Consider the following 26,282-nt stretch of genomic DNA (forward strand, 5'->3'; position numbering starts at 1 on the left):
TTATTACAATGAATTCAATATAGAAGAAAGCATAGAGAGAGTATTTTTCATAAACCTTAATTGTGAATTCTCAGTGGGCCAAGACAGACATTTTGTCTACATGCATATGTCAGAGAATGCAAATGTGTGAGCTGAGTTTTAGTTATGTGACACAAGATGATATCTGGAAGGAAAAAAAATAGAAATGAAATGTATTTGTTATTATAATAGAAAATGTAAAATTCATATTCAAACTGGTCAAATGAAATAAGTCATCAACTGTTAAAGATATAAAGGGATGTTCAAAATTTTCATTTAGGCTCTAAGCATATAGTATTCCCCTAATGGAAAAATATAAGGAAGCATAATTCATTGAAGGTCAGGTCAGACTAAGCCAAAAATGAAAGTGTAGATTGGTATAGAGAATGACCTCTTTCTTGCCACAGAGATAAGGAGGAGAAAAACAATAGGATAATGATCAGGATCAAAAAAAGAGGGTGATTAATGTCAGAGATTGAGAAGAAAAACATTACTTTTGTCAAGATAGACTTACCTTTATTAAAGATACAAATTCCAAATATTTTGGTTCAAAATATTACCAAAGCAATGTAAAATAATCAAAAAATAAAATAAATTTGGGGAAACATGAGAAGAATCTGTAATGTACACCAAATAAAGCAGAAAATATGGAGCAGATTAACTGATATAAATGCACTCTATTTTTATGTACATTCGTCACTTATCATATCTGATTTGCGTCCACTGATTGTATTCTTACAGTTCGTAACATTTTACTATCTGTAATTGAAAAGGTATATAGATGAAAGTATGGATCCAAATGATAGGAATAAGTTCACCTCCTAGATGATTGTCTAGAAAATCTAGAGCTTTTTATCATCCCAGATAAAGAGGACTGTTGACTGGTGCCAGGACTTGAACCTTGGACATGTATGCATGACTATCCTTTTAGCCCCAACCTTGAAAAAGCAGGTTTTATTATGAGAAAACAGAGGGAAGTAGAAGTTAGAAGAGAAGTAAAATCATGTAGTGAAAACAGGATGCCTATACATTTAGAAGAGGAAAATTTTCAAAGTTCTCAATAGAATCTATGTTATAGCAATCCAGAATTGATATTGTAACATTTAGTATGTAAAACACTGGGGCTGGAGAGGAAATACTGCAGAGAAGGCACTTGCATACTTGTGGCTGATCTGGGTTTGTTCTATAGCACTCCTTATAGTTTTCTGAACCTACCAGAAGTGACCCCTGAGCACAGAGCCAGGAGTAAGCCCTGAGCATTGTCAGGTGTGACCCAAAAACCAAAATGTAAAAAATTAAGTTAAAGAGGCCTAAATAAAAATTAGATATACTTTATTCCCATTCTCAGTATTCAGCACTATACCTGTCACAAAGTAGGCATTTAAGAAAAAAAGTTTTTAAAAAGTGAGAAAAAACCAAAAGAATATCTTATAGAGTGGGGTGTTATTCAAAGTCAACAAAGTTGCCCAAGAAACTAAACAAAATGGTTAGGAGAACTTTTCCCCCATCTCTTGGAAAGCCTTTTATACAAAATGCTTTTTGATATTTAAGAAAGTAACTTAGTTCTCTAAAAGTTAAGTTAAAATTAAGGGGCCTGAGCACAGCTGTTGGGCATTTGCCTTGCATGCTGCTGACCTAGGACTAGCAAGGTTTGATTCCTGGCATCCCATATGGTCCACTGAGCTTGCCAGGAGCAATTTCTTATCACAGAGCTAAGAGTAACTTCTGAGCATTACTGGGTGTGGCCCCAAAGCCAATAAACTAACAAACTGCTTTAAAAAATAAAATTTAATTGAAAGTTGTTAATGCTTACTTTAAACGATTTTCAGGTAAAATTTAGATACCATATTCTGGTTCAAGGACACACTAATATTCAAGTATAATTCTATCTACATAAAAAAGTTGCTCACTCTGAAAATAAAGAATCTTTAGTGTTAATTATACTAGATTATAATTTAGCTTGTTAAATATTCCTGGTGAAGGAAATAGTGGTGACTTGATTATCTTGTAAATCCAAGATAGTCTGGGTTTGAATTCCACCCAGAATTGTGGATTATTTGGCATGTGGCCTGATGGAAACTTCATCTTTATGCTGATTATCCTAAAATGGTAAATTCATAAATATCTGGTAAAACAAGCATGGTAAAGGGGCCAGAAAAGTAGTAGGGTATGTAGGATGACTGCAACTTGGGTTTGATCTCTGACACCCAATGTAGTTACCCCTGAGTCCAACCACAAACAAACAAAGTCCTGAGCACCATCATGTGTGGTTCCTTCAAAAAACTAAAAAGTTAAGAAAAATAATGAGCATATTATTTATACTTGTATCATCTATGTAAGAAGGAGAATGAAATGAAATAGCACTTGTGGAATGGTTAATATTAATTCTTGGTCTAAACTGTTTGACATTAGTATTTTTTACATTTTATCCATATATATATTTGTAAATTTTCAAATACATTTATCTAAGTTTTATTCATTTTTTTCTTTTCTTGATTTTATATACAGAATTATATGTCTTTGAAAAGAGACATTTGAAGTCATTACTAGCTTGCTAGTAGGCCAAAGTCATTTTTGAAAATAGGCCTGATAATTTCATGCTTCATTGTATTTTTTACAGCAATGATAAGATTATGCTAAAATGCTTACAAAAATCATAAGAGGAAAGTACAATAAATCTTTGACATGTGTGAGCTTAAGCGTTGAGTTTTTAACAAGTGTGAGTGGCTTATGTTATGATTGATATTTAAACCTTTTTGAAGTGTACCCTGAAAGTTGGCACAGTCATAGAAATGAGGACATTAGCATGTTAAGCTATACTCTCTTCTCTTCTCAAACATGTTTAGTCAGAGATACTCTATAACCTGGCAGACTAGAGAAAGAGTATGTGAGCCTTAGGACACTGTTTTGATTCCAAGTTTCAGAGACATTACACATCTAATTTGTTAAATGTTTGAAAAAAAATGTTTGACATTTGGGATGCATTTTATTTTTTGGTTTCTAAACCACACGTGGTGGTACTCAAAGGTTACTATTAGCTCTGTGCTCTGAGATTGCACTCTTGGGGTTCCATATGGGATGCTGAGAATTGAACTTTGGTCTGCTGCATGCAAGGCACCTTGATCACTGTTCTAATTTTCTGGACTCCAGGGTACATATTTGTCACTTTCTTATATTGTTAATGTTTGAAGTGGGCTATATCTAGTTATGCACAGAACATGCATGATTTAATTTTTAATATATAAACATTTGGAGAAATTCTTGTTTTTTTTTGTTGTTTTGTTTTGTTTTGGAGGGCCACACTCATTTGATGCTCAGGGGTTACTCCTGGCTAAGCGCTCAGAAATCACCCCCGGCATGGGGGGACCATATGGGGCATTGGGAGATCGAACCGTGGTCCTTCCTTGGCTAGCACTTGCAAGGCAGACACCTTACCTCTAATGCCACCTCACCAGCCCCATTTGGAGAAATTATAATGGAGAGTATATAGAGCAGAAAGCATTGTGTTGCTTTCTTAGATTCGTGTAACATTTTTTTTTTTTTTTGGTTTTTCGGGCCACGCCCATTTGATGCTCAGGGGTCACTCCTGGCTAAGCGCTCAGAAATTGCCCTTGGCTTGGGGGGACCATATAGGACGCCAGGGGATCGAACTGTGGTCCTTCCTTGGCTAACGCTTGCAAGGCAGACACCTCTAGGGCCACTTCACCGGCCCCTCGTGTAACATTTTTAAACTCATGTTTTATAGAGCAAGGTGAATTATTTAGTATGCTATACTAAAATAAGATTAAAGACATAAATTATTAAATGTGAAACTATAGTACCTTCCTAAAATAGTTTATAAAATAATTTTATATCCTACATAAAATGATAACCCTATATATAATATAAATATAATTTATATAATTTCATGCTTTATTTTTAATCTATTTATCATTTTATATTATTTATTTATTTAGGGGCATATCCAGTGTTTTCCAGGGATTTTGTCTGGTTCATTGCTCAAGAACCTCTTCTGGTGGTTTTCAGGGGACCAGATGGAGTTCTGGACTTCAAACCTAGGTCAGTCACCTGCAAGGCAAACACCCTAACTACGACTTCGTCTTTCTGTCTATATCTTGATATTTTATTTTCAGTTTGGGACTAACAGGTTAGAAAACCACTTGGAAAAATTTGAGGAAATGTTTTTTCTTTTGTTCATTAAGACAGGTAAGGGGGCTGGAGTGATGGCTCTAGAGGTAAGGCATCTGCCTTGCAAGCGCTAGCCTAGGACAGACTGCGGTTCCATCCTTTGTCATCTCATATGGTCCCCCCAAGCCAGGAGCAATTTCTGAGTGCATAGCCAAGCACATAGTGCAAGCCGAGCGTCAAACGGGTGTGCCCCTCCAAAAAAAAAAAAAAACAAATAAGATCATGGTTACATTTCTCATCAAAGACTATGGGGCTGGAGACATCATAAAGCTATTAGGGCACTTGTCTTCCATGCAGCCCACCTGGGTTTTATCTAGCACCACATATAACTACTGGAAAGAAAACAGGAATGATCCTGAATATAAGGCCAGAAATAAACATTAAACACTGCATAATTTCCCTCCACAAGTTTATAAATATAAAATAGATAAAAATTGTGAACACATGCATAGTTTATTAATAAAAAAGAAAGGATATTCTGTTTCCAAAGTTTACCTCTACAAGACAATGTTCTGTGTTAAACTTCCAACTCTTTCATTGCATGGTGACAGTTTTGAACTACACATCCAATTTCTTTAACAAGTTCCACACTACTAATATCTACATATCTTTGCGTACATTCTGGTACTTTGTGAATTGCCTGGAAATGGCTCCTGTCTTCTAAGTTTTCAAATTTGCACTCCTAGCATTGTTCATAGGACTCCTTTATTATCCTTTAAATGTTGATGGCTCAAAAATGAGGATTTCTATTTAACTTGTTATATTGGTGATTGTATCTTCTCTGTTTCTCACTCTTGTTCAAATGATTAAAAGTATTTTGCTAAATTTATGTATAGTTTTCAAAGAATTAGCATTCACTTTCCTTAATCTTCCTGTTATTTTTTTCCTTGCAATGTAATTCATCTTTTCTGATTGCTATTGTGTTTTTGCTTCTGACTAGATTAGATTAGATTTGATCTTTCTTTTCTGGTGTCCTAAAGCAGAAGCTTGGTAATTTCAGATCTCTCTCTTTTTTTTTAATCTAACAATTTAATGTTATACATTTCCCTAGAAGTGCTGTTTTTATTGCATCCCACAAAAGTTTATAAATTGTATTTATAATTCACATAATATTTTAAGTTATTTAAAGCAGTATTGTGGTTTTGTTTCTGGACATTAAATTCTTAGAAATTGTATGTTTTGTGATATGATATATTCTCCGAGAAAATTCGAGTACACCACGTGTAGCTTCTTGTTACTCTTATCTTTTTGTTGGGAATCTAAGAGGAAATATGAGTCATATGAGGAGATAATCTTGTCAAAGTACTATTTCTCTGGGGGTCACTGAGTTCTTCTTTAGGACATCACCATTCTGAACCTCTTTTGAGGTCACCTGGAGTGCCTGGAACAAGAAGGCTATATTTTTTCTAGTGAAAAGATTTCCAAGCAACTAACTATGCATCATTTCAAGTCAGTAACACAGACTTGGACTTCTGTTCTTTAATTAGTGTAAAAATAATTCAAAAGATTCATTTACTTTATTTCTTGGTTTATTTTTCCTCTTGCATATAATACTCTAATTATCAGTATCCCAAAAGTAATAGTTTAAATTTGAGAAAGTCCCTCAAATTCTTGAACATTTAATATAAATTTTTAACCTTTGTTGTTTGCTTGTTTTAAAAAATTATAATGATACTAGATACCCGCATGTATTTACTGTTTGCACTGGTAAATTTTGTCACACATAGATTTAGAACATAATAAAAAAAGATCAAGATAGGGCTGGAGTGTTAGCACAGTAGTGGGGCTTTTGCCTTGTACAGGGCTGAACCAGGATGGACCTGGGTTCAATTCCCAGCATCTCATATGGTCCCCCAAGCCAGAAGCCATTTCTGAGTGCATAGCCAGGAGTAATTCCTGAGTGTCTCCTGGTGTGACCCAAAACCAAACCAAAATAAAAAAAGGTAATGTGTATACTGAGCCCTTCATCCCAGCTTTTTAATGTTACTTTCTTTTGTTTTAGTTTTGGTTCTGCCACTTTGCAGTGCTCAGAGTTTACTCCTGGTTCCATACGCAGAAATTACTCCTGGCAGGCTAAGGGGACCTTAAGGGATTAGAGGGATCAAACCTAGGTTCACCATGTACATGGCAAATACACTATCTGTTGTACTGTCATACTCCACCAAAAGCTCTCTGCTTTTACCATTTAACCCCTTCTATAGTCCCAAATAATCACTAAATTTTTTAATTTTTATTTTAATTTTTATTGATTTCTTTATATAAATTTTATTTTACTTTTATTTTAGTTATTTTATTCAAAAACTTTAGATAAATGTTATCACAGTTTGGGTCTTTTGGGGAGTTGCTGGCACAAAGCATATTTATTTTGAGATTCTTCAGTACATTTTTCAAAGTGTAAGAATTCATTCCAATTAATTCACAAATATCTCAGTTTATGGATATATTACTTTCTATGGTTACTTTTTCAAAGGCAGTTGGATCTTTTTAATTTTCTACTCCTACATTTTACTGGTGTGTGTCTATATACATATATATAGGGGCCACACATGGCAGTTGAGGGTCTACTTGTAGATCAGTGCTTAGGAGTTACTTTTATCTTTTGGCCACAACTAACAGTACTCATGGGTTACTTTCCACTCTGTGCTCAGGGATCACTCCTGGTGGTTCTTGGGGGATCATATGGGCTCCTGGAGATAGAACCTGGATTAGCTGCATGAAAGTCAAATGCTCTACTTGCTGTATTATCACTTTGGTCTGTTCAAATGAAATAAATTTTATGTTTTCATTTTATATCTTTTTCATGCTTATTGACTTCACTATTTTATTGACTTTATATTTGTGTCTATACACAATATACAAGTTTAATATGTACACATATTGATGATCAGAATAAGTCTACTTAAAATTTGCTACATATACAGTTATAACATGCAAATTATATTTCCATGATTTATAGTTTGTATAACTTGAAGTTTCCACCATTAACCCTTTTCATCTATCTTTGCCCACCACACCTCCATGTCCAGTAACTAGCAAACTGTTTTACATATCCTTGATCTTGTATATTTTATATTGCATGTATATAATATCATAAATATTTTTCTGTGCATTAGCTTATTAGTTAACTTGCTATTATATTAGCATATTATATTAATATGCTAAATATTATATTGTACTATACATTATATTATATTATAGCATATAAGCTTATACCTTATTAGCTTATAAGCTAATAGCCTCCAAATCCATTTATGTTGTTGCAAATTGAAAAATTGTTTTTATTATGAATATTTCTCATATACCTAGAAATTGATCTTCCATATGTTGTAGCAATAAAACTCATAGTAATATATCCTAGGACTCAAAATCAAAATTCAGAAAATCCCTCTCTGAATTTCTATGTTCATTGTAGCATGGTTCACAATAGCTAGAATATTAAAACAAAACAAGTACCTAAGAAAAGAAAAAAATGGATAAAGACACTGTGGTACATCTATATAATGGAATACTATGTAGCTTTAGGAAAAATGAAGTCACTGAATTTGCTTATACATGGATAGATATGGAGAGTATTATGCTGAGCTAAATGTCAGAGTGAAAAAAGATAGATATATAATAGTCTTACTCATATGAGATATAAAAATAAAGATAATATGGTAATAATATTTAGAAATAATAAAATAAAGATTAGATCCAGTCTGTGATATCAAACTTGCCAAAAATAGTAGGCAGAGAAGGAACTATTATGACAATGATTGTTGGATTCGATCACTAGACAAGAACTGGGTGCTGAAAAGGGATAAAGTGATATGCATGATATCTCTTCAGTAACAATATAGCAAGCCACAGTGTCTAAAAGGAAAAATAAAACAGGAAATAGAAAGAGAGTGAGTAAGAGACATACAGAGAGAGAGAGAGAGAAACAAAAAGAAGAGAAATGTTTACCCCAGAGGCAGGCAGGGGGTGAGGAGGGCAGGAGGAAAACTAGAGACAATGGTGGTGAGAATTGTGCACTGGTGAAGGGTTTTGTACATTGTATGACTTAAACTCAATCAATCATAAAAAAAATTGTAATTGTAAAAAACAAACCAAACTGCATTATGAACTACCTTGTAACCATTGTGTTTAAATAAAAATAATAATAAAGTATGATAAAAATTGTCTGCATATATTGATATAACATGATTCTTTTCTCCAAAGTTTTATTTAAAAAATGTGAATATAGGGTTGGAGTGAAAGCACAGTGGGCATTTGCCTTGAATGTAGCCAAACTGGGACTGACCTGGATTTGATCCCCAGTATCCCATATGGTTCCTCGAGCCTATCAGGAGCAATTTCTCAATATAGAGCCAGGAGTAAAACCTGAGTGCCACAAGTTTTGGCCCCAAAACAAAAAGCAAATATAATTAATGAGCAGGATAAAAAAGGAAAAATTTTATAGAAAAATTCTTTTTTTTTTAAGTTTATTGAGACCATTGTGAATTGCAAGACTTTTTTTCACAGTTGTGTTTCAGGCACATAGTGACAGTGAATTAGAGCCATTCCCATCACCAGTGTTGATGTCCCTCTACCATATATATTCCCAGCATGTATCCCATGCCTCTGGACTGCTAGTGTAACAGGTCCATTTTGTGCTTAGCTTGTTAGAGTTTAGGTGTCTTGATTCTATTGTTGTTGACTTTGGCTTGGGTATTTAGAACTGACTCTTTTTTTTTCCTTTCACTCAATACTCCTGAGAAAATTTGGCCACTCGATCCCATCCACTTTTTACTTCTTTTTTAAATTTGTAGAAGGATATAGAAATATGAAGCTGAGCAAAATGATTCAAGTTCTAAGTTTCTATGATAAAGGCAGAAGCCTCTATCTAGATGATATGAACAATTGGGGGGGGGCAGGTGTGGCAAGATCTTTTTTTTCTTTGCATAGACACAATAAATGTTGGGGTAAATTAGAAAGGAAATTTCCTTGGCCTAAGAGATACAGGTGTCTCCATGCATGAAGCATACTGCATAAGACCGACTACAGCTCCAGGCATGTGGTTGTCGAAGTCCGAGGTGTTTCTTTATGTTTTCTGGAGAAGAAAAATTCTTTAATGAAAAACAAGTTTACCTGTTGACACTTATGGTTTAACTCTAATAAATCTGCCCAAATTTAAACTATAAGGATCATACAGATAACAACAGGTTTAATAGTATGAATTTCTTAAAATCATTGACCATAGTTCCATTATCAGACCTCTAATAAACAAAACTTCAATTAAGGAGGCCAAGCATACACTGCATCTCACATGAACATTATGGAATTAATCCTATTTCACTGAATTCATAGTTTCAAAGATACTCTTTATGGAAAACCACAATCTGACCCCATAATGTTAAAAATGTCTTCAAATACTATATTTTAATTACCTTTTAATTTTATTTTCAAATTTTATATGCTGATTTTAGTCCCTCCAAACATAGAATAAACAGGCTACAAAAGCCCTCCTTTGTCTATGTCTGTGTCTGTGTTTGTGACTGTGTGTGATCAATGTCACCAAACTTTGCAGTCCTATCATATATAGTCTAAAATGATAATTACCTTCTGATATAGTCATATTTTAATTAGCATCATTACCTTATGTAGTATTTTTTATTTACTTGTATAAGAATCATTGGAGTTTTTCCAATTATATATATATATATCACTTAAGTAATTTCCTTAATGAGTATCTTTAAAAACTTCAGAGAGAAGACATTGCTCAAAAATAGTCCTTCCGGGCCCGGAGAGATAGCGCAGCGGCGTTTGCTTGCAAGCAGCCAATCCAGGACCAAAGGTGGTTGGTTCGAATCCCGGTGTCCCATATGGTCCCCCGTGCCTGCCAGGGGCTATTTCTGAGCAGACAGCCAGGAGGAACCCCTGAGCACTGCCGGGTGTGACCCAAAAACTAAAAAAAAAAAAAAAATAGTCCTTCCATGGCCAGAGTGATAGCACAGCAGTAGGACATTTGCCTTGCATATTGCTGACTTGGAACAGACCCAAGTTTGATCCCTGGCATCCCATATAGTCCCCAAACTTGCCAGGAGGGTTTTTTTAAATTTATATCTTTATTTAAACACCTTGATTACAAATGTGATTGTAGTTGGGTTTCTGTCATGTAAATAACACCCCCCTTCACCATTGCATCATTCCCATCACTAATGTCCCAAATCTCCCTCCTCCCTACAACACCCCCACCTGTATTCTAGACAGCCAGGAGGATTTCTGATTGCACAGTCAGGAATAAACCCTGAGTGCCACTGGGTGTGGCCCCAAAACAAAATAAAACAAAAAATTCCTTCCATTTTATCTATTAGTGTATGTGATCACAGATGACTGAACCCCCAAAATAGATTCATTTCTATGATAACCATCCACTATAAATCACGTGATTTAAATGAATTCCTTACCACAAAATATCCAAATGTTAGCATAAAAGTTTTACCTCATAAAATTGCCAGTTAAATGTCAGGTAGATATCTAGTCAAACAAAAAGGCATACAAAACACACATTATTACAAAGCAGTAACAGATTATTTTAAGATAATTTTTGATTAAAGGAGGAAGTACTTTCATAGAAATGGCATTTTATCTACCATTAAAAATGGGTTACTTCTACAAAACCCACAGTGTAAAACTATGGTGAATCCAATTATTTGTAAAAACTATGCAAAACCCCCCATTATATTTTGGGAAAGAGGCAAACTGTATGTATCTCTTAAAATGTGAATATTTTCCTATTCTTAATTACACATTAACATATACATTAATAATTGAAAATTAGCTACAACAAATATCTAGAAAGTCAGTTTAACATGTTCAGAATGGATATCACCCATATGTATTCTACATTGTAGCTGTTAATACTGCACAAGTATAATCAGCAATATTTACTTTTAAACAAAGGTAAGGGAGTTTTCTCCCTCAATACAAGTTGTAGACATCAAAACCTATACAATTTAAAAAAATTCAGCAATCGAAATATTTCAAATGAAAATTATTACAAACTTCTCAAATGTTCTTATGTTTCCAGCTGTATCAACCTAGTTATTTTTTGTAGAATCCTTCAAAGATATTTTGAATTCTCCCTCTCGGCTGGATGGTTTTTTCCTACTGCTGGCCTCATTACTGTCTTTGCTCACTTCATTACTATCACTGTTATGTTGTGGTTGATTACTGTCTAGAATGATAATCAGTTCCTCCATCCAGAGTCTTTAAACCTGTTTGTTCCTTTTCTAACTTTTTGTTTGGCCCTTTCTTCCCTTGATCGTTGACTTTATTTGCTTCCTCGTGCTGCCTTTGTTTGGCAAGAGATTTATTCAGCACTTGTGATCACAGAATCTTCTTCACCAACCAAAAACATGTTCTTAAATGTTTTATACAACACTGTAGATTTTTCCATAATAATCTGACTAACTGTGAATCGCCATATTTTTTCATTGTTGTAATCATCTATCTCTGTGTTTCTGAGCTTGCTGCGTTGTGACCTGAAGTGAAGCAAGTTCATACAAGGCCTCAATACATCTGGCCACATCAAGATGATCAATCTTGAGTGAATTTTTAATTTCAGCATGTATCCTTGGAAGTCAAGTATCCATTGATGTTTCTCGCTTCTTCTCCACTTTCTTAACTTTTGTCTTCTTTACTTCATCTTTATTCTGTCGCTCAGTCTTGTTTGCATTTTATATCTGCAGCTTCTTTCTCATGTTGACCTTTCAGCATATTCTTTCTATAAGCAGCCTGAAAGTTTCATTCGCCTTTTCTTTTCTTTTCTTTTCTTTTCTTCTTGATTATTATCATCTTCAGAATCAGAGGTTGATGTAACCCCTGTTTTAGCTAAAATTTTTTTGTTTTGATTCAACTTATTTCTTCCTGTCTTTTTTGTCTGGTTCTCTTCTTTCTTGGTTGCTTCTTCTTTAGACCCTCTTTCTCCTTTTAAGCTACTTTTTTAGGTTGTTTTTTTCTCGTGTCCCCCTCTTCTTACTTTTGTCTTCTTTGGTTACCATGTCATCTCTGAAGGACAGAGCTGTTTTTACCATCTTGGGTCCTATCTTGGTTTTGGAATCTTGACTTCTTTAGCTGCTTGTTGTCCTTTTTTTAAGGACTCCACTTTTAGATTAACAAACTGCTATTGTCACTACACCCCTGCCCTAAAACCTGCCGGTTTTTCTTTTTTTCTTTTCTTTTTCTTAACCCTTACTCTTTCTCCTTCTTCTAGCAGATTTGGGAATGGTTACATCAATTGCTTTACTCACATCTTCATTGCTGGCTTTTACTTCAAAGGTCAGTATCTTCCCTTGAAGCACTTGTTTAGTTTTTCAATTTCAACATCAGATGATGCATTTAACTGTTTAGCTGATGGCTGTTGACTTGAAAAAATTCACTTTTGGATTATTATCTATCTTCCATAAACTTTCATTAAGGCCTTCTCATAAATTCTAAATATATTAAGGGATGTAATTACTTTAAAAACAATTTAAAAACAATTGTTAGTTGGAACAAGGCAATGTTTTATTGATGTCATTTTTGTTATTGAGTAATAATGCTTCTTTGTGGAAAATGAAGATTTTTTTCTACTGTGATTGATGGAAATAGTCACTATTTTGACATCTCTGCCGTTGGTTCTTCAAATCCTTTTCAGATGTTTTTTGTTTGGGGCCACACCAGGTGGCGCTCGGGGGTACTCCTGGTTCTGTGCTCAGAAATTGTTTCTAGTGGACTCAGGGTACCATATGGGATCCAAGGCATTGAACCTGCATAGGCTACATGCATGGCAAACCTCCTCCCCACTGTGTTATTGTTCTGATCTCCTTATTTAACTACATTGAATTTTGTCACAAAGGCAGAAATGATGTAAGGCTTTTGTCCTTGAGGACCTCTGTGCATTGGTTGGTCTTTTTCTACTCTCGGTTCTGTCTCTTTAGTGCAGGTAATCTGCCAATCTTCCACAAAAGGCTTCCTCCTCCCTGGACCACAGCCTAGAAATTCTGTCAGGGATAGAGCATTGGTAGGGCTACCTTTGTTTGCATCCATCCTTCAAATATTTTTGTCTTTGATTGTGTGATATCCCTTGATGTGAAAGCCATTGTTCCATATATTTTGTTTAGTCTTTGATACTATCAAGTTACAGGTTCCTCTTCAATCTTGGTCTGAAGCACTACTCTACCCACTAGTCATATCTTACAACTTTCTTCTCTATTAAATCCTAGAATTTCTTTCTTTCTTCCTTCCTTCCTTCCTTCCTTCCTTCCTTCCTTCCTTCCTTCCTTCCTTCCTTCCTTCCTTCCTTTCCTTTCCTTCCTTCCTTCCTTCCTTCTTCCTTCCTTCCTTCCTTCCTCCTTCCTTTCATTTCTTTCTTTTCTTTCTTTTCTTTCTTTTTCTTTCTTTCTTTCCTTCCTTCTTCCTTCCTTCCTTCCTTCCTTCCTTTCTTCTTTCTTTCATTTCTTTCTTTTCCTTCCTTCCTTCCTTCCTTCCTTTCTTCTTTCTTTCATTTCTTTCTTTTCCACTTCTCTGTATTCTTCATTCATTCTTTTCCTTCCTTCCCTTCCCTTCCTTCCTTCCTTCCTTCCTTCCTTCCTCCTTCCTTTCTTTCTTTCTTTCTTTCTTCTTTGCCTTTCTTTCTTTCCTTCTTTCTTCTACTTTCTTTCTTTCTTTCTTTCTTTCTTTCTTTCTTTCTTTCTCTTCTTTTTTCTTTCACTTCTTTCTTTCTTTCTTTCTCTCTCTATCTTTCTTTCTCTTTCTCCCTTCCTTCCTTCCTTCCTTTCTTTCATTTCCTTTCTTCTCCTTTCTTTCTTTCTTTCTTTCTTCCTTTCTTTCTTTCTTTCTCTTCTCTTTCTTTCTTTCTTTCTCTTCTTTCTTCTTTCTTTCTTCTTTCTTTCTTTCTTTCATTCTTCTTTCTTCTTTCTTCTTTTCTTTCCTCTCCCTTCCTCCCTCCCTCCTTCCGTCCTTCCTTCCTTCCTTCCTTCCTTCCTTCCTTCCTTCCTTCCTTCCTTCCTTCCCTCCCTCCCTCCCTCCCTCCCTCCCTCCCTCCCTCCCTCCCTCCCTCCCTCCCTTCCTTCCTTCCTTCCTTCCTTCCTTCCTTTCTTCTCTTTCTTTATTTTTGGCCACACCCAGTGACTTTCAGGGATTACTCTTGCTATGCACTCTGAAATCGCTCCTGGCTTGGGGGACCATATGGGATGCCAGGGATTGAACTACTGTTAGTCCTAGGATAGCGCTTGCAAGGCAGATGCCTTACCGCTTGTGCCACCGCTCCAGCCTCAATCCTAGAATTTTTTACCTGTCAGAACTCATTGATATGAATAAATTGTTTATGCAATTTATGTTCTAATTTTTCTAATCTCTAAATTCAACAAACTTTTTAAAATTTGAGTCTACACCCTCCATATTGTGCCCACCTGTTTCATTCTTTTCTCACTTTATATTTTATTTTAATTTCTATAAAACATATATTCTTTGTGTCTTTATACAGGATGTAATATTTTCTGCTAAAAGAGCTCATACACATTTCCAAAATTTTCATAATAAAAATATGAGTTTTCAAAACTTTACATAACTTTTTGGTTTATCGTGAACAGGTTGATAATGGGCTTTCCCTGGATTTTAGTTTATTTCATAGTTTACATAGAGTTCTTTCTCTTTTATGGTAAATTGGAGTCATTTAGTAGTTTGTATTTAGCTTCAGGTTAAAGTTTAAATGACTAGGAAGCTATTATAAAATAAATAAAAAAAACTCTTTAATAGTGAAATAGTTAAGAATACTTAGGTTTAGAAAAAAAATTGAAGTTGTTAAGAAGGCTTAAAAGTTTTATTTTTGGTAACCGAGAGATATTAATATCAGTATATCTTCACACAAAAGTACAGCTTGGAAATAAAATCTCATGAATCATGTGAGTTCTCAAATTTCCTCAACTTATATTTGTAGAGTATTGTGTATTTCTTTTTAAAAATTCCTTTTAACATAACCCCTTGCTTAAAAGCTTAGAATGACTGCTTGTAATCGCATTAATACTTTCTAAAGAGCAATGAGATTTCCTGATTTTCTTATTTCTTGATGTCATTGTTTCTATGCATTTTCAAATCTAAGTAAAAGATGTTTGATTTTTCTACTCGTGGACTGATTTGTGCTGCATCATCACTTAACATTCCTTCATATTATGATAAATTTCGACTCAGGTTTTTAGATAACATCAGGTAAAAAGGAATAAAGGAATATCTTTGCTTAATGTTTTATCATAAACTTAGATTCAGTCTTTATATTAAATAATAATTTTGTATATTGTACTCCTAATGCCTCATTTTAATATGTTGGGAGTGGAGTTGAAGTAATCCCTGTAAATATATATTATTTATTCAGCATAAAATCGTAAATTTTTATTCAAGTGCTTATTTTCCCTTGGGCAAAGTAGTTTCAAAATTTCCTCTTAAATTATAAATAATGGAAAAAATGAGGAAAGTTAATTATAGCACTAAATTATCATCTCTTTTTACATAATAAAAATTCCCCTTTTATTTAAATACTGTGATTACAAATTTATTCATGACTGAATTTTAGTCTCATAATGTACATCACCCTTTAGTCATAAAGATTTTGTACCATCCATGTCCCTGATTATCCTCTAGAGCTGACATTTTAGTTCTCTTGCTTGCTAGCTTGTTCACTCTCTTTTCTTTTTTCTCTCTTTTAGGTGCTATGGTTTGCACTATTGATAATTAAGAGGGCTGTCATTCATAGCACTTTATTTCAGTTCAACACCCAGTTCTTGTCTAGAGCAATCAATTCCAACTATGATTGCAATAGTGGACTCTTCTCAAACATTAAGTGTACTGCTCCACTATTTGTGGCAAGCTTCCTACCACAGACTGGTCCTCCTGGTCCTCGTTTCTATTGTCTCTGGATATTATATAACAAAAAATAATTTTTGGTTTGGGCCACACCCAGTGATGCTCAGGGGTTACTCCTGACTAAGTGCTCAGAAATTGCTCCTGACTTGGGGACCATATGGGACACCAAAGGATCGAACAACAGTTCGTCCTAGGTTGCAAGGCAAATGCCCTACCACTTGTGCAACTGCTCTGGCCCCAATATATAATCAAATTTTTATTAGACTATATATACTCTGATGAAGAAGTTATTGGGTAGGCAAAGTGCTGAGGTGATAACAATATTTGTATGTCTTATTTGGGGAGTTGTTAATGAAAGGTTGTTTATTGAATGCTAATCCAAATATTTTTCTAGATCTTACATGAACTCTCAGTTACATTCAGTTTTGTGATTTGCATCCAATGCCAGTGAGAATAGCATGCAAAGAAAAAGATGGAAATAATCTATGCTTTTGTTTTTTTTGTTAGAAAGGCACCCTCATCCACTGTTGGTGGGAATGTCAACTGACTAGGTCCTTATAGAAAGCAAAATAGAGATATATTAAAAAATAGGAATAGGATTACCATATAACTCAGCAATATCACTTCTTGGTTGCATCTAAACCCAAAAAACAAAAACATTAATTCAAAGTAACATATGCGCACCTCTGTTTATCACTATACTTAGTACAATAGCCAAGACATGGGGAAAAAACCCAAATTACCCAACTATGGATAAATTAATCAGCAAGTGATCTATATACACAGCGAAATATTATATGGCTCAAATCATACAGTTTTCAGCAACATGGATGGATTTAGAGGATTAGTCACACTGAGTAAAGGATAAGGGAAGGAAAAAATGCATAATTATCTGTCTCACCTATGTTGAACTTCAGTATACACAGTAAGGTAGCAACAGGTATCAAAGAAAACACAATCCACACATCCACACATTTGAGTTGGTGAGAGAGAGGGAGGTTTACTAGTGATGGATTTGGTGTTGGAATTGTGTGCATGAAAAAAACATGATTAATGGGATTCTGAGCCATAAATATCAATCAGTAAAAAAATTAAAATATAATCGTGATATACTTTCTGTTTTCTGCATTGCTATAAAATATGAAATAATTATTCGGTTATTATCTCTATATTTGTATTTGGGTTCATGATGTTTTGTTAATGCTTTTAAAGATGGAGAAAACTTTATTTTCTTTGTAGTTGGGTAGAGTATCTTGCATGTAAGTGAGAGTTTCTGTATCTCATACAATGTGTGACTTGTTCATGGCCAGATGTTCTTTTTTATATCCAGAAGGTAGCAGAATATTGAATAAGCTGAGAAAAACTGAAATGTTTTCAAATTATTGGTATGGCATATCATTTATCATCTTAAATTTTACAAAAGAAAGCACAAATGATTTTTTTGATTGGAATTATACAGTTAGTATTAATATAAAAATTTCTAAGAGTTTTAGGCTTACAGGTTTTGGAAAGAAGCTATATGAGACAATGAGTCTTTCTTTTTTAATCAGATAAAGCTCCAATTAGAGCAATAATAAAGATATGCATGCCCAGAAAGAGTTCTTAAATTTTTAAAAACCAATCTTTGATCTCACTGTATTTGTTGTAAGTCCAAATACTTTCCCCATGAGGCACCCATTGCAGTAAACATCTTTTGTGCTTATCATTCTACTTTTTAATTAGTAAATACAGTCTTCAGAACATTTCTTGCAATTTTTTCCTCTTTCAAATGTTTCTTCTTGGTCATCTAGCACTTCACTTATTTGTGTTCTCATTCCTGAATGATTGAGTACCCATGGTGTTTCTGAAGTCATAGCCAAATACTAGAAATATAGACTTGTCATCTGTTCTCATCTTTATATCTATAATAAGACTAGACCTTCTATCCCAAGTATCTTTCTAATTTGCTTTTCTGAAGTTGTCTCTTGTTCTAAATTTCATGCTACTACTGCTGTTACTATCTATCCACTTCTAGAGACCATTATTATATCATTTCTCTAACCTCTGTGTAGCACCACCCACCTTTTCTTTTGTTTTGTTTTAGGGCCACCCCTGGCCAAGATCAGGGGTTACTCCTGGCTCTGATTTCAGAAATTACTTCTTGCAGGTTCTGGAGACTATATGAAATGCCAGAATTGAACCTGGGTCAGCCCGTGTGCAAGGCAAATACTCTAACCATTGTGCTATCACTCTGGTTCCATTTATTTACTTAAGATACCATAGGCACATCTGTCACATAAAGCATATTTTATAAAGAGCTAAAGAATAATGGGGCTGTGCTCGCTTCGGCAGCACATATACTAAAATTGGAACGATACAGAGAAGATTAGCATGGCCCCTGCGCAAGGATGACACGCAAATTCGTGAAGCGTTCCATATTTAAAAAAAAAAAAAAACAAAAAAAAAAAAACAAAAAAAAAAAGAATAATGGGGCTGATTATAGCTTAGATAAAAAAGTATTTCAGTTCATTACTAACTTGAAAAATAAGCAAAACCTTTAATGTCGCTGGAATTTCACAATGCCAAGGCTGATAAATTTCAATGCTCTTGTATCTTTGCCACCTATGGGAATAACAAATTGTAGGGATGTTAAGTAGGCTCATAAGCTTCCTTTTCTTTCTCCATAGTCATCTGGAAAAGATAGATGACTAACTTCTCACCTCTCACTTGTAACTCAATATTAAACCTTTTGTCGCTCATAAAGAGTATTTTTATGTACATTTGGTGACATATCTTTTTAGGAGACAGAGAGATAGAAAAGAAAGCATTAATTTTATAACATTTATGATAAAAATAATAGCAGTTTATTAGATATTCATGTTTATTAATTACCAATCTTTACTGTTGTATACTAGAAATATACAAAAATCTCATATATTTTAATGCTCCAAAAATGTAAAAGTAATATCCTTATTTGTATTATTATAAATAATAATATTATTATTAGTTGATAATATTGTTATATCATTTGGAATAAAGTTTGAATTAGAATAGTATAATACCTTTCCAAAATTATTCCAGATATTTCATGTTAAAGCTAGAATTAAATCTTCATTTCTGGTTGATTCTTGTCATGAAACTATAGTGTTTACTTCTAGCAAGACTAATGACACCTTATTGTTATTTTAAAGAGTAGAAGACAGAGGCTGGAGAGATATCACAGTGATAGGGTGTTTGCTTTGCACACGGCTAACTTAGGACAGATCTGGGTTTAATTTCCTGCATCTCATATGGTCTTTGGAGCCTGCCAGAAGTGATTTCTGAGTGCAGAGCCAGGAGTAACCCCTGAGAGCTTCTGGGTATTACCCCAAAATAAATAAATAAATAAATAAATAAATAAATAAATAAATAAATAAATAATGAGTGGAAGAGAGTGGGGTAGAAGATGGACTTCGTTCATCTGAAGAGTATCAAAGGCATAGAATGGTTAAATTAATTGATGTAAAAAGTGAATATGATTCATCTGGGAAAGGGAATTTCATTAGAGGCTCATATCTTTGAAACTAGGACAGCCACACATTTGTGAAACATGCTGTCACTAAAAATTATATAGTCTTGCAAGTGTTCAAGGAAATACTATTTCAGCAGTATGAGGCATTATAGCCTTGGTGTTTGACAGCTATTTGAGAAAGAGCTATGACTTTTCTTTCCATGTATCAATAAAAAACAAACTATGGAATTGGTGGAGAAAGGAGAAGTCAAAGAATAATAAAGCTATGATCTTGAGAGAAAAATAATGAATTTTACATTTTATTTAGAATACTACTCTTGTTTCTAAAAAGTTTGTACCTCAAAGTTTGTAGACACTGCATCCAGAAATCTTGTCTCTAGATGGAAAGAAAAAGAGATTAACCTGTTGACACCTTCAAATGAAAAGCTGTATTGAAGTGAGGAACTTATTAATTCATTTAGTAGAATATTTATTACATCTAAGTTTCATTTCTTTTTCTCTGTTATACAAAAATACCTCCTACTTTTGTGTGTGTGTGTGTTAATTTGCGCTGGGGATCAACTTCAGGTTCTCATACATGCAAAGCTTGTGCTCAAGTACTGAACTACAAGTACATACCAGAATCTAATTCCCAATTCTATGCTGAACTTTATTTTTGTTTAGTGACTAGCTGTAATACGGCATTTTTGACATGGACTAACATAGTTTAATCTAAAGGGGGAATTCATTGATCGGTGATGCTTACGTACTTACAAAATTTTATATTGGTGATAATTATTTCAGGGTCAAAGTGATTTACTTGTATGAGCATTAATTATTAATTATAGAACATCAATTAGTTAGTTTGATTCATTATATAATTCATTATATATCATTTTATATTAAAGTTTTAAAATTTCTTGTTTAATTCCTGTGTCACTTATGATCTGAGCACCTGTCAGGAGTGTATGGGGAATATAGAGCAAGTATATGTATGAACCCAAGTCCCTACCCTCTGACTGGAACAAAAAGATAAATACTTCAGATATACTCCATGTATTTATTTATACTCCATGCATTTATTCATACATTCCAACTTATAATGCATGATTCTTTGTGTATTTTGGGGCCATACCTGGTATGCTCAGGGATTACTCCTGGTTATGTGCTCAGAAACACTCCTGGCTTTGGGGAACCATATGGGACTCCGGGGATTAAACTTGGGTCCAACCTGGGTCAGTCATGTGCAATTCAAATGCCCTACTGTGGTGCAGTCTCTCTGGCCCCACATGATTTTTTTTTTTTTTACTTTATGGGTTCTAGCTCATTTCTATATTAGTTCCTAAAAAAAGCTCTTTTACTTGATATAGTTCCCAAAGCATATTTTTAACTCAAAATGGAGCTACACACACCACCACCTTCATACTTAGAATAAATTACTTTGTCACCACTTTTGGCCCTGAGCAATAATACAGTGGATAGGGAGTTTGCCTTGCATGTGGTCAACCTGGATTCCATTACCGGCATCCCATATAGTCTCCTAAGCTTGCCAGGTATAACCCCTGAGTGTCCCAGGCATGGCCCCAACACCAAAGAAACAAGTCACCCCTATGTTACTTGGAATAAGTCACATTAAAATATATATATGATAATTTGAAGAAGTTGAATAAGGAATGTTTCAAGATACCAGTATTATGATATTAGTTGGTTATAGTAAAATAATACTAAATAAGGTTGAAGTAGAAGAATAATAAATTAAACTTATTTATAAAAATAATAGGACATTTTTATAGTGAATACATCTGGGGCAAGGTTAAAAATGATATTTTTTCTTTTTATGCTAAGTAGTAATATATAAAAATTTAAATAAATTTCTGTAAAATATTCTAAAATCACTAAAAATATTTGCTATCCAAGAGGCACATACAATCTTATGCAATTTACATTCAGGAAAAAGATTGTTTGAAAGAAAACTAAGATAAATTTAACAAACTTGATTTAAGACAGTTTTCTATATGTACACCAGAAAAAAACATTATTGGTGGTAATAAGGGGTCTGGGTAGAGGGTTTGAGGCATGTTGGTGTTATGGAGATGAGTAATTGTTTACACTAAGATCATATAAGTCCAACACCTCTGAATTTATTTACTTGAATTGTATGAGATTTTAAAACTAAATGCTATCTTTAAAAGAAACTACAAGATTCCTTTAGGTTCTATTTAATAATCCAACGATCACCAAAATCTTTCTGAGTTGTAATATTGGATTTAAAATAAAAACATGAAGAATATAAACTGGGGAACTTGCAGTTGTGTGTCTCTGAGAATGCACATCTGTGATCTGTGTAGGTAAAAATCATGCTGTTATTGCGTGTTCAACAGGTCAGTTGAGAAATGTTCAAAATAAAATTTAGAAATGAGTTCATGAGTGATATATATCTCAGTGGGTAAGGCATTTGCCTTGCACCTGACCAATTTGGGTTCAATCTCATATGCTTTCCTGAACCCACAAGGAGTTATTTCTGAACACAGAGCTAGGAGTAATCCCTAAATACTGCTGGATGGGGTGCCATGCCCCCAAATCTTAATCTTAGAAATAAAAAGATCATTCTTTCTTTCTTTCTTTTTTTTTTTTTTTTGATTTTTGGGCCACAACCGGTGATGCTCAGGGGTTACTTCTGGCTCTGTGCTCAGAAATCGCTCCTGGCTTGGGGGTACCATATGGGATGTCAGGGGATAGAACCGTGGTTCGTCCTAGGTCAGCCGTATGCAAGGCGCACCACTGCTCCGGTCTCGTCATTCATATTATTGATTTGATACATTGGAGCTGGATATCTTATCATACAAATAAAAATTAAGTTGACAGAGAGTTAAAGTGTTTGCTATTTTGCTTGTCCAATTGGTGGGAGGAATTTGAAAGAATAGATCTGAATTATCTACTAACCTTGAGAGTCTTTGACCTTGTGTAGGAGGTAAAGTATTTTAGTAAAGTATAAGAATTTTGACTCGTATGAATTTTTATTTATTAAGCTAAACACTCCATGTAACACTTTTTTAAGACTATGGCAAAGGGTTTAAAATATGCAGTAGTGAAGAAAGATAGACTCAACTCTGAACTCTGAACTAAACAAAGATAGATCTTAAATCCAGGAGTAGAGTATGGGAACTGGTGGTAGTGGGGCATCTTTCACTTGAATTCAGTTTCAGGTTTAGCTTTAATTCTTTCCAAGGTAAGGTGGGGAGAACCCGGAAAGGGAAACATTTACTGTTTGTTTTTGAGAAAATAAACTGGGTGGGTAGGGAACTTGCCTTGCTTTGTATCCAGCTAACCTCGGTTCAACCAACAGCACCAAGTATGGTCCTCTGAGCTCAACAAAAGTGATCCATGAGCAGAGAATCAGGAGTAAGTCTTAAACATTGTGAAGGGTGATCCTCAAATAAACAAATAAAATTAAATACACTAAATAAACTAAAATATGTCCTTTCGTCTTGGACATATATTTGCTCTCTAGTGTGTGACATGATTTTTATAAGGAAATTTTGCACATCGGTCTTTTCATACAAATATCTTACTTTTGGTCAGAAAAATAGTATTGGGATTTAGATGCTTACCTTGCAAATTGAAAATCCTGGTTTGATCCTGGGCACTGTATAGTTTTCCCCCAAGCATCATCAGGAGTGATCTTTGAGTAAAGAGCCAGGAGTTGGACCTGAATACTACCAGATAGTGCTTAAAAAAATTGCTTACTGTTCGTGGGTTTAGACTGATGTTCATTTAGAGAGAGATAGAAAGATTTGTCTTATCTGAGATTTGAGACCTCTCTTTATTATATATGTATATACACATGTATATATACAAGTACATATGCACATAATCCATAACCATATACACAAATATAAATACTGTTTATATTATGTAAAACACTATAAAGAACTAAATTTTACTTTCCAGAACTAACTACTAAGCCCAGAGTGATAGTATAGTGAGTAGGGTGGTTCCCTATCATATAGCTGGCCCAAGTTTGATTTCCAACATCACAGATAGTTCCCTCAGCCCACCAGTAATGATCCATAAGTTTAGAGCCAGGAGTAAGCCCTGTGCATTGCTGGGTGTAGCAAAAAAATAAAGAGAACTTAAAAGAAATTAATATCCATATCTATGTAAATCTGCTCTTGTAAAATAATATCAAGTAGAGCATATTTTATTCTCATGCATATTTATGAGTGATCACTCCCTATGTTAAAACAACACCGTTAACTAGGTTTAAAAAAGCACAAATTGAATGACAAAAATGGAGACAAGAAGCATACTTTGTATGTAATGTCAGTTTATATCTTGCATATTAGTTATTCATTTCCCACTATCAGGAGGAGGCCTGTTAAATTGTGTGTCTCAATTCTAGTTTATTTTCTTTTCTGAATTAAAACCTAGCATGTTCCTCTGTGTTTATATGTAGTCATAATTTAGCATGTCCAGAAAGGATGATTTCTTTTCTCAAAAATATCTTAGGTGATTGAATGTGTTGGTAATGACGCATTGCAGAGGTGTGCTGGCCCTTTAATGCTCTGTTTCTGTTGTCATGGAAATAAGATTTTCAAGTAGGTTTATGTGCTGTGCTTTGCTTTTTATAGATTCCCTATCATTTTAAGTTGGTTTTAAACAAACATCCTTATTTTTACATAAAAGAAACAATTTTTGCTTTACTGGCTATCAAAAATTTTCCCAATATTATTTCTTAAAAACCTGAGAGTTGGGGGTTAGAATTTTTCAGGATAGTATAAATAAATATTTATCTCTAAATTTTAGAATGTTTTTCTAAAAATTAATAATGTAAAAAAACAGGACCTGATTTCACTTTAAGTCCATAGGATGTGTATTGCTTTTACATTAATAATTGTCAAAGATACAATTTATTTATGAGGAAAATAGAAATAAGCAGAATCATAAATACACAGGTGGTTTGAACAAGCTTCTAACCTTGGCTTACAGGTAGTTCCATAATTCAGCATCTGCTTCATGATTTAACTCTAGAATTTACTTCTGAGAGAGATTTGTCAATTATGTCTATTGGGTCTCTTTATACCTAGTGCAATGATCTTGAAAGATCATATCAATATTCTCTTTCTTTGGCCAGAGAGATAACTCAGTGATAGGGCATTTGCCTTGCATGTAGCCTACCCAGGTCGGCCCTGGGTTCAATTCCCGGCATCCCATGTGGTTCCTCAAGCCTGCCAGGAGCAATTTCAGAGTGGAGAGCCAAGAGCAACCCCTGACTATTGTCAGGTGTGGCCCAAAAATAAAAAAAAAAATCTTTCTTGGAGTGAGAGAGAAAGTTCAGTGGGTACAATTCTTGCTTTGCCTGCACCTGATCTGGGTCCATTCTTTGACATCCCATCTGGTTCCTTGAGAACTACCAACAGTAATTCCTGAGTGTAGAACCCGTGGTCAGCCTGGAGCAGTGCTGGGTGTGGCAAAGCAAAACAAAACAAGAGTTGGAAGTGACCCCTGAGCATTGCTAGGCATGATGCAAAAATATAAAAATAAGTAAATAATAAGCTATTTCTTTCTCAATTTCCATACCTGTAAAAGGAAATAATTAACAGATATTATGGAAATTAAATGTGTTCATAAATATAAACTATTTAGAAAAGTCAGGTGATACAAATGATGTGCAATTAATGTCATTTCTATTATCATGGTCTTTCAATCTATTTTCATTTTTCTTATTCATTCTTTAAACACATATAATTTGCTGCTTGAGTTGTTGGATTTTGGATTATCAAGTTATCATTTCCCCCTTGCCTATTTTATCTCTCATCAAAAATTTTATTTTACTCCTAAACTTATAAATGATAAATTCACTTTGTCACTAGGTTACTCCCTCTATCTCTATTCTTCCATGAATAAATGTATTTAATACAAATTAATTGAAATAATGAACAATGGAAGAAATACATTTAAAAAGCTCAGATGTTTTCTCATTTTCCAAATCACTAAGTAGCTATTTTAAAGATAGAAACAAGTGCTGAATTTCCAAATGAGGCATTTTCCTCTGTTCTTGAGAATTGATTATGGCTTAGATTTATTGTTACTTATAAGAAAAGATCTCTTCTATGCTCTCAAGTGAATTGTAGCTATAGATGTTTTCTTATATAGTTCCACAAAGCTAAAAGATATTTTTTCTCTGTAGTGGGGAAATGATTGTTTATTTTCTCTTGATACATCATCCAAAGAGTAAGATGACTCTATTTTAAATATCATTTCTCTTTCTAAAAATCATAATTTTAGAGGCCAACAATGAAGATCCTTACTTTGCTGGTGTTCAACCCGCCCCCATTCAATCTCCATAGCACTCCATATGGTACCCTGAACATCATCATCAGTAATGCCTTAGCACAGAGCTAGGATTAAACTCTGAGCACTGGGGAGTATGGCCCCGCAGAACAAACATACTGTAATCTTTTTACATGGCTCTTAGGGTGCAATTCATGGTACATGGTTGATCAAATATTGCCAATATTTGGCAAATAGTACCTGGAGCCTCAGAATCACCTGGGGAAGTGGGGAATGGGCCTGTACACAACTTAGCAATACTGTTTTCAAAAGCAAAAACGTGTTGCATTCAAAAATATTCTTAAAATGTTATGGCAGATATGTTAAATATGTTCTCAGTGAGGTAACTCTCTTTTTCTTCATGTAAAGGGATATATCCTTTGATTACTATGAAGCTAGGTAGAATTTATAA

General features: G+C 34.2%; 1 non-coding gene and 1 pseudogene across 1 annotated transcript; one reads left to right on the forward strand and one right to left on the reverse strand.

The window, feature by feature from the left end:
• Window positions 1-11,267: 11,267 nt before the first annotated feature.
• On the reverse strand, window positions 11,268-13,257 carry LOC126007182 (PC4 and SFRS1-interacting protein-like; annotated as a pseudogene).
• A 5,126-nt stretch (window positions 13,258-18,383) lies between these two features.
• On the forward strand, window positions 18,384-18,490 carry LOC126008283 (U6 spliceosomal RNA). The gene has a single exon (XR_007495621.1). It is a non-coding gene; the product is annotated as a U6 spliceosomal RNA (small nuclear RNA).
• The last annotated feature ends 7,792 nt before the right edge of the window (window positions 18,491-26,282 follow it).

This window comes from Suncus etruscus, chromosome 4 (genome assembly GCF_024139225.1).
Source record: "Suncus etruscus isolate mSunEtr1 chromosome 4, mSunEtr1.pri.cur, whole genome shotgun sequence".
Classification (NCBI taxonomy): domain Eukaryota; kingdom Metazoa; phylum Chordata; class Mammalia; order Eulipotyphla; family Soricidae; genus Suncus; species Suncus etruscus.